General features: G+C 52.5%; 4 non-coding genes across 4 annotated transcripts; all 4 read right to left on the minus strand.

Annotated features, from left to right (window-relative positions):
• Window positions 1-1,589: 1,589 nt before the first annotated feature.
• Trnal-caa (transfer RNA leucine (anticodon CAA)) lies at window positions 1,590-1,664 on the minus strand. The gene has a single exon. It is a non-coding gene; the product is annotated as a tRNA-Leu (tRNA).
• A 527-nt stretch (window positions 1,665-2,191) lies between these two features.
• Trnas-uga (transfer RNA serine (anticodon UGA)) lies at window positions 2,192-2,266 on the minus strand. Its single transcript has one exon. It is a non-coding gene; the product is annotated as a tRNA-Ser (tRNA).
• Window positions 2,267-5,803: 3,537 nt separating this feature from the next.
• On the minus strand, window positions 5,804-5,878 carry Trnal-caa (transfer RNA leucine (anticodon CAA)). Its single transcript has one exon. It is a non-coding gene; the product is annotated as a tRNA-Leu (tRNA).
• Window positions 5,879-6,405: 527 nt separating this feature from the next.
• Trnas-cga (transfer RNA serine (anticodon CGA)) lies at window positions 6,406-6,480 on the minus strand. The gene has a single exon. It is a non-coding gene; the product is annotated as a tRNA-Ser (tRNA).
• Between the last annotated feature and the right edge of the window lie 881 nt (window positions 6,481-7,361).

Below are 7,361 nucleotides of genomic sequence, written 5' to 3' on the forward strand. Positions count from 1 at the left end.
GCCTGGGGGATGTTTCCAGAATGAGATTATCACTCTGCAGCGGAGTGTGCGCTGATATGAAACTTCCTGGCAGATTAAATCTGTGTGCCCGACCGAGACTCGAACTCGGGACCTTTGCCTTTCGCGGGCAAGTGCTCTACCAACTGAGCTACCGAAGCACGACTCACGCCCAGTACTCACAGCCTTACTTCTGCCAGTACCTCGTCTCCTACCTTCCAAACTTTACAGAAGCTCTCCTGCGAACCTTGCAGAACTAGCACTCCTGAAAGAAAGGATATAGCGGAGACATGGCTTAGCCACAGCCTGGGGGATGTTTCCAGAATGAGTTTTTCACTCTGCCGCGGAGTGTGCGCTGATATGAAACTTCCTGGCAGATTAAAACTGTGTGCCCGACCGAGGCTCGAACTCGGGACCTTTGCCTTTCGTGGGCAAGTGCTCTACCAACTGAGCTACCGAAGCACGACTCACGCCCGGTACTCACAGCCTTACTTCTGCCAGTACCTCGTCTCCTACCTTCCAAACTTTACAGAAGCTCTCCTGCGAAACTTGCAGAACTAGCACTCCTGAAAGAAAGGATATAGCGGAGACATGGCTTAGCCACAGCCTGGGGGATGTTTCCAGAATGAGATTTTCACTCTGCAGCGGAGTGTGCGCTGATATGAAACTTCCTGGCAGATTAAAACTGTGTGCCCGACCGAGACTCGAACTCGGGACCTTTGCCTTTCGCGGGCAAGTGCTCTACCAACTGAGCTACCGAAGCACGACTCACGCCCAGTACTCACAGCCTTACTTCTGCCAGTACCTCGTCTCCTACCTTCCAAACTTTACAGAAGCTCTCCTGCGAACCTTGCAGAACTAGCACTCCTGAAAGAAAGGATATAGCGGAGACATGGCTTAGCCACAGCCTGGGGGATGTTTCCAGAATGAGATTTTCACTCTGCAGCGGAGTGTGCGCTGATATGAAACTTCCTGGCAGATTAAAACTGTGTGCCCGACCGAGACTCGAACTCGGGACCTTTGCCTTTCGCGGGCAAGTGCTCTACCAACTGAGCTACCGAAGCACGACTCACGCCCGGTACTCACAGCCTTACTTCTGCCAGTACCTCGTCTCCTACCTTCCAAACTTTACAGAAGCTCTCCTGCGAACCTTGCAGAACTAGCACTCCTGAAAGAAAGGATATAGCGGAGACATGGCTTAGCCACAGCCTGGGGGATGTTTCCAGAATGAGATTTTCACTCTGCAGCGGAGTGTGCGCTGATATGAAACTTCCTGGCAGATTAAAACTGTGTGCCCGACCGAGACTCGAACTCGGGACCTTTGCCTTTCGCGGGCAAGTGCTCTACCAACTGAGCTACCGAAGCACGACTCACGCCCGGTACTCACAGCCTTACTTCTGCCAGTACCTCGTCTCCTACCTTCCAAACTTTACAGAAGCTCTCCTGCGAGCCTTGCAGAACTAGCACTCCTGAAAGAAAGGATATAGCGGAGACATGGCTTAGCCACAGCCTGGGGGATGTTTCCAGAATGAGATTTTCACTCTGCAGCGGAGTGTGCGCTGATATGAAACTTCCTGGCAGATTAAAACTGTGTGCCCGACCGAGACTCGAACTCGGGGCCTTTGCCTTTTGCGGGCAAGTGCTCTACCAACTGAGCTACCGAAGCACGACTCACGCCCGGTACTCACAGCCTTACTTCTGCCAGTACCTCGTCACCTACCTTCCAAACTTTACAGAAGCTCTCCTGCGAACCTTGCAGAACTAGCACTCCTGAAAGAAAGGATATAGCGGAGACATGGCTTAGCCACAGCCTGGGGGATGTTTCCAGAATGAGTTTTTCACTCTTCCGCGGAGTGTGCGCTGATATGAAACTTCCTGGCAGATTAAAACTTTGTGCCCAACCGAGACTCGAACTCGGGACCTTTGCCTTTCGCGGGCAAGTGCTCTACCAACTGAGCTACCGAAGCACGACTCACGCGCGGTACTCACAGCCTTACTTCTGCCAGTACCTCGTCTCCTACCGTCCAAACTTTACAGAAGCTCTCCTGCGAACCTTGCAGAACTAGCACTCCTGAAAGAAAGGATATAGCGGAGACATGGCTTAGCCACAGCCTGGGGGATGTTTCCAGAATGAGATTTTCACTCTGCCGCGGAGTGTGCGCTGATATGAAACTTCCTGGCAGATTAAAACTGTGTGCCCGACCGAGGCTCGAACTCGGGACCTTTGCCTTTCACGGGCAAGTGCTCTACCAACTGAGCTACCGAAGCACGACTCACGCCCGGTACTCACAGCCTTACTTCTGCCAGTACCTCGTCTCCTACCTTCCAAACTTTACAGAAGCTCTCCTGCGAACCTTGCAGAACTAGCACTCCTGAAAGAAAGGATATAGCGGAGACATGGCTTAGCCACAGCCTGGGGGATGTTTCCAGAATGAGATTTTCACTCTGCAGCGGAGTGTGCGCTGATATGAAACTTCCTGGCAGATTAAAACTGTGTGCCCGACCGAGACTCGAACTCGGGACCTTTGCCTTTCGCGGGCAAGTGCTCTACCAACTGAGCTACCGAAGCACGACTCACGCCCAGTACTCACAGCCTTACTTCTGCCAGTACCTCGTCTCCTACCTTCCAAACTTTACAGAAGCTCTCCTGCGAACCTTGCAGAACTAGCACTCCTGAAAGAAAGGATATAGCGGAGACATGGCTTAGCCACAGCCTGGGGGATGTTTCCAGAATGAGATTTTCACTCTGCAGCGGAGTGTGCGCTGATATGAAACTTCCTGGCAGATTAAAACTGTGTGCCCGACCGAGACTCGAACTCGGGACCTTTGCCTTTCGCGGGCAAGTGCTCTACCAACTGAGCTACCGAAGCACGACTCACGCCCGGTACTCACAGCCTTACTTCTGCCAGTACCTCGTCTCCTACCTTCCAAGCTTTACAGAAGCTCTCCTGTGAACCTTGCAGAACTAGCACTCCTGAAAGAAAGGATATAGCGGAGACATGGCTTAGCCACAGCCTGGGGGATGTTTCCAGAATGAGATTTTCACTCTGCAGCGGAGTGTGCGCTGATATGAAACTTCCTGGCAGATTAAAACTGTGTGCCCGACCGAGACTCGAACTCGGGACCTTTGCCTTTCGCGGGCAAGTGCTCTACCAACTGAGCTACCGAAGCACGACTCACGCCCGGTACTCACAGCCTTACTTCTGCCAGTACCTCGTCTCCTACCTTCCAAACTTTACAGAAGCTCTCCTGCGAACCTTGCAGAACTAGCACTCCTGAAAGAAAGGATATAGCGGAGTCATGGCTTAGCCACAGCCTGGGGGATGTTTCCAGAATGAGATTTTCACTCTGCAGCGGAGTGTGCGCTGATATGAAACTTCCTGGCAGATTAAAACTGTGTGCCCGACCGAGACTCGAACTCGGGGCCTTTGCCTTTCGCGGGCAAGTGCTCTACCAACTGAGCTACCGAAGCACGACACACGCCCGGTACTCACAGCCTCACTTCTGCCAGTACCTCGTCTCCTACCTTCCAAACTTTACAGAAGCTCTCCTGCGAACCTTGCAGAACTAGCACTCCTGAAAGAAAGGATATAGCGGAGACATGGCTTAGCCACAGCCTGGGGGATGTTTCCAGAATGAGATTTTCACTCTGCAGCGGAGTGTGCGCTGATATGAAACTTCCTGGCAGATTAAAACAGTGTGCCCGACCGAGACTCGAACTCGGGACCTTTGCCTTTCGCGGGCAAGTGCTCTACCAACTGAGCTACCGAAGCACGACTCACGCCCGGTACTCACAGCCTTACTTCTGCCAGTACCTCGTCTCCTACCTTCCAAACTTTACAGAAGCTCTCCTGCGAACCTTGCAGAACTAGCACTCCTGAAAGAAAGGATATAGCGGAGACATGGCTTAGCCACAGCCTGGGGGATGTTTCCAGAATGAGATTTCCACTCTGCAGCGGAGTGTGCGCTGATATGAAACTTCCTGGCAGATTAAAACTGTGTGCCCGACCGAGACTCGAACTCGGGACCTTTGCCTTTCGCGGGCAAGTGCTCTACCAACTGAGCTACCGAAGCACGACTCACGCCCGGTACTCACAGCCTTACTTCTGCCAGTACCTCGTCTCCTACCTTCCAAACTTTACAGAAGCTCTCCTGCGAACCTTGCAGAACTAGCACTCCTGAAAGAAAGGATATAGCGGAGACATGGCTTAGCCACAGCCTGGGGGATGTTTCCAGAATGAGATTTTCACTCTGCAGCGGAGTGTGCGCTGATATGAAACTTCCTGGCAGATTAAAACTGTGTGCCCGACCGAGACTCGAACTCGGGACCTTTGCCTTTCGCGGGCAAGTGCTCTACCAACTGAGCTACCGAAGCACGACTCACGCCCGGTACTCACATCCTTACTTCTGCCAGTACCTCGTCTCCTACCTTCCAAACTTTACAGAAGCTCTCCTGCGATCCTTGCAGAACTAGCACTCCTGAAAGAAAGGATATAGCGGAGACATGGCTTAGCCACAGCCTGGGGGATGTTTCCAGAATGAGTTTTTCACTCTGCCGCGGAGTGTGCGCTGATATGAAACTTCCTGGCAGATTAAAACTGTGTGCCCGACCGAGGCTCGAACTCGGGACCTTTGCCTTTCGTGGGCAAGTGCTCTACCAACTGAGCTACCGAAGCACGACTCACGCCCGGTACTCACAGCCTTACTTCTGCCAGTACCTCGTCTCCTACCTTCCAAACTTTACAGAAGCTCTCCTGCGAACCTTGCACAACTAGCACTCCTGAAAGAAAGGATATAGCGGAGACATGGCTTAGCCACAGCCTGGGGGATGTTTCCAGAATGAGATTTTCACTCTGCAGCGGAGTGTGCGCTGATATGAAACTTCCTGGCAGATTAAAACTGTGTGCCCGACCGAGACTCGAACTCGGGACCTTTGCCTTTCGCGGGCAAGTGCTCTACCAACTGAGCTACCGAAGCACGACTCACGCCCAGTACTCACAGCCTTACTTCTGCCAGTACCTCGTCTCCTACCTTCCAAACTTTACAGAAGCTCTCCTGCGAACCTTGCAGAACTAGCACTCCTGAAAGAAAGGATATAGCGGAGACATGGCTTAGCCACAGCCTGGGGGATGTTTCCAGAATGAGATTTTCACTCTGCAGCGGAGTGTGCGCTGATATGAAACTTCCTGGCAGATTAAAACTGTGTGCCCGACCGAGACTCGAACTCGGGACCTTTGCCTTTCGCGGGCAAGTGCTCTACCAACTGAGCTACCGAAGCACGACTCACGCCCGGTACTCACAGCCTTACTTCTGCCAGTACCTCGTCTCCTACCTTCCAAACTTTACAGAAGCTCTCCTGCGAACCTTGCAGAACTAGCACTCCTGAAAGAAAGGATATAGCGGAGACATGGCTTAGCCACAGCCTGGGGGATGTTTCCAGAATGAGATTTTCACTCTGCAGCGGAGTGTGCGCTGATATGAAACTTCCTGGCAGATTAAAACTGTGTGCCCGACCGAGACTCGAACTCGGGACCTTTGCCTTTCGCGGGCAAGTGCTCTACCAACTGATCTACCGAAGCACGACTCACGCCCGGTACTCACAGCCTTACTTCTGCCAGTACCTCGTCTCCTACCTTCCAAACTTTACAGAAGCTCTCCTGCGAGCCTTGCAGAACTAGCACTCCTGAAAGAAAGGATATAGCGGAGACATGGCTTAGCCACAGCCTGGGGGATGTTTCCAGAATGAGATTTTCACTCTGCAGCGGAGTGTGCGCTGATATGAAACTTCCTGGCAGATTAAAACTGTGTGCCCGACCGAGACTCGAACTCGGGGCCTTTGCCTTTTGCGGGCAAGTGCTCTACCAACTGAGCTACCGAAGCACGACTCACGCCCGGTACTCACAGCCTTACTTCTGCCAGTACCTCGTCTCCTACCTTCCAAACTTTACAGAAGCTCTCCTGCGAACCTTGCAGAACTAGCACTCCTGAAAGAAAGGATATAGCGGAGACATGGCTTAGCCACAGCCTGGGGGATGTTTCCAGAATGAGATTTTCACTCTTCCGTGGAGTGTGCGCTGATATGAAACTTCCTGGCAGATTAAAACTGTGTGCCCGACCGAGACTCGAACTCGGGACCTTTGCCTTTCGCGGGCAAGTGCTCTACCAACTGAGCTACCGAAGCACGACTCACGCCCGGTACTCACAGCCTTACTTCTGCCAGTACCTCGTCTCCTACCTTCCAAACTTTACAGAAGCTCTCCTGCGAACCTTGCAGAACTAGCACTCCTGAAAGAAAGGATATAGCGGAGACATGGCTTAGCCACAGCCTGGGGGATGTTTCCAGAATGAGATTTCCACTCTGCAGCGGAGTGTGCGCTGATATGAAACTTCCTGGCAGATTAAAACTGTGTGCCCGACCGAGACTCGAACTCGGGACCTTTGCCTTTCGGGGGCAAGTGCTCTACCAACTGAGCTACCGAAGCACGACTCACGCCCGGTACTCACAGCCTTACTTCTGCCAGTACCTCGTCTCCTACCTTCCAAACTTTACAGAAGCTCTCCTGCGAACCTTGCAGAACTAGCACTCCTGAAAGAAAGGATATAGCGGAGACATGGCTTAGCCACAGCCTGGGGGATGTTTCCAGAATGAGATTTTCACTCTGCAGCGGAGTGTGCGCTGATATGAAACTTCCTGGCAGATTAAAACTGTGTGCCCGACCGAGACTCGAACTCGGGACCTTTGCCTTTCGCGGGCAAGAGCTCTACCAACTGAGCTACCGAAGCACGACTCACGCCCTGTACTCACAGCCTTACTTCTGCCAGTACCTCGTCTCCTACCTTCCAAACTTTACAGAAGCTCTCCTGCGAACCTTGCAGAACTAGCACTCCTGAAAGAAAGGATATAGCGGAGACATGGCTTAGCCACAGCCTGGGGGATGTTTCCAGAATGAGATTTTCACTCTGCAGCGGAGTGTGCGCTGATATGAAACTTCCTGGCAGATTAAAACTGTGTGCCCGACCGAGACTCGAACTCGGGACCTTTGCCTTTCGCAGGCAAGTGCTCTACCAACTGAGCTACCGAAGCACGACTCACGCCCGGTACTCACAGCCTTACTTCTGCCAGTACCTCGTCTCCTACCTTCCAAACTTTACAGAAGCTCTCCTGCGAACCTTGCACAACTAGCACTCCTGAAAGAAAGGATATAGCGGAGACATGGCTTAGCCACAGCCTGGGGGATGTTTCCTGAATGAGATTTTCACTCTGCAGCGGAGTGTGCGCTGATATGAAACTTCCTGGCAGATTAAAACTGTGTGCCTGACCGAGGCTCGAACTCGGGACCTTTGCTTTTCGCGGGCAAGTGCTC

This window comes from Schistocerca cancellata, unplaced genomic scaffold (assembly GCF_023864275.1).
Source record: "Schistocerca cancellata isolate TAMUIC-IGC-003103 unplaced genomic scaffold, iqSchCanc2.1 HiC_scaffold_754, whole genome shotgun sequence".
Classification (NCBI taxonomy): Eukaryota; Metazoa; Arthropoda; class Insecta; order Orthoptera; family Acrididae; genus Schistocerca; species Schistocerca cancellata.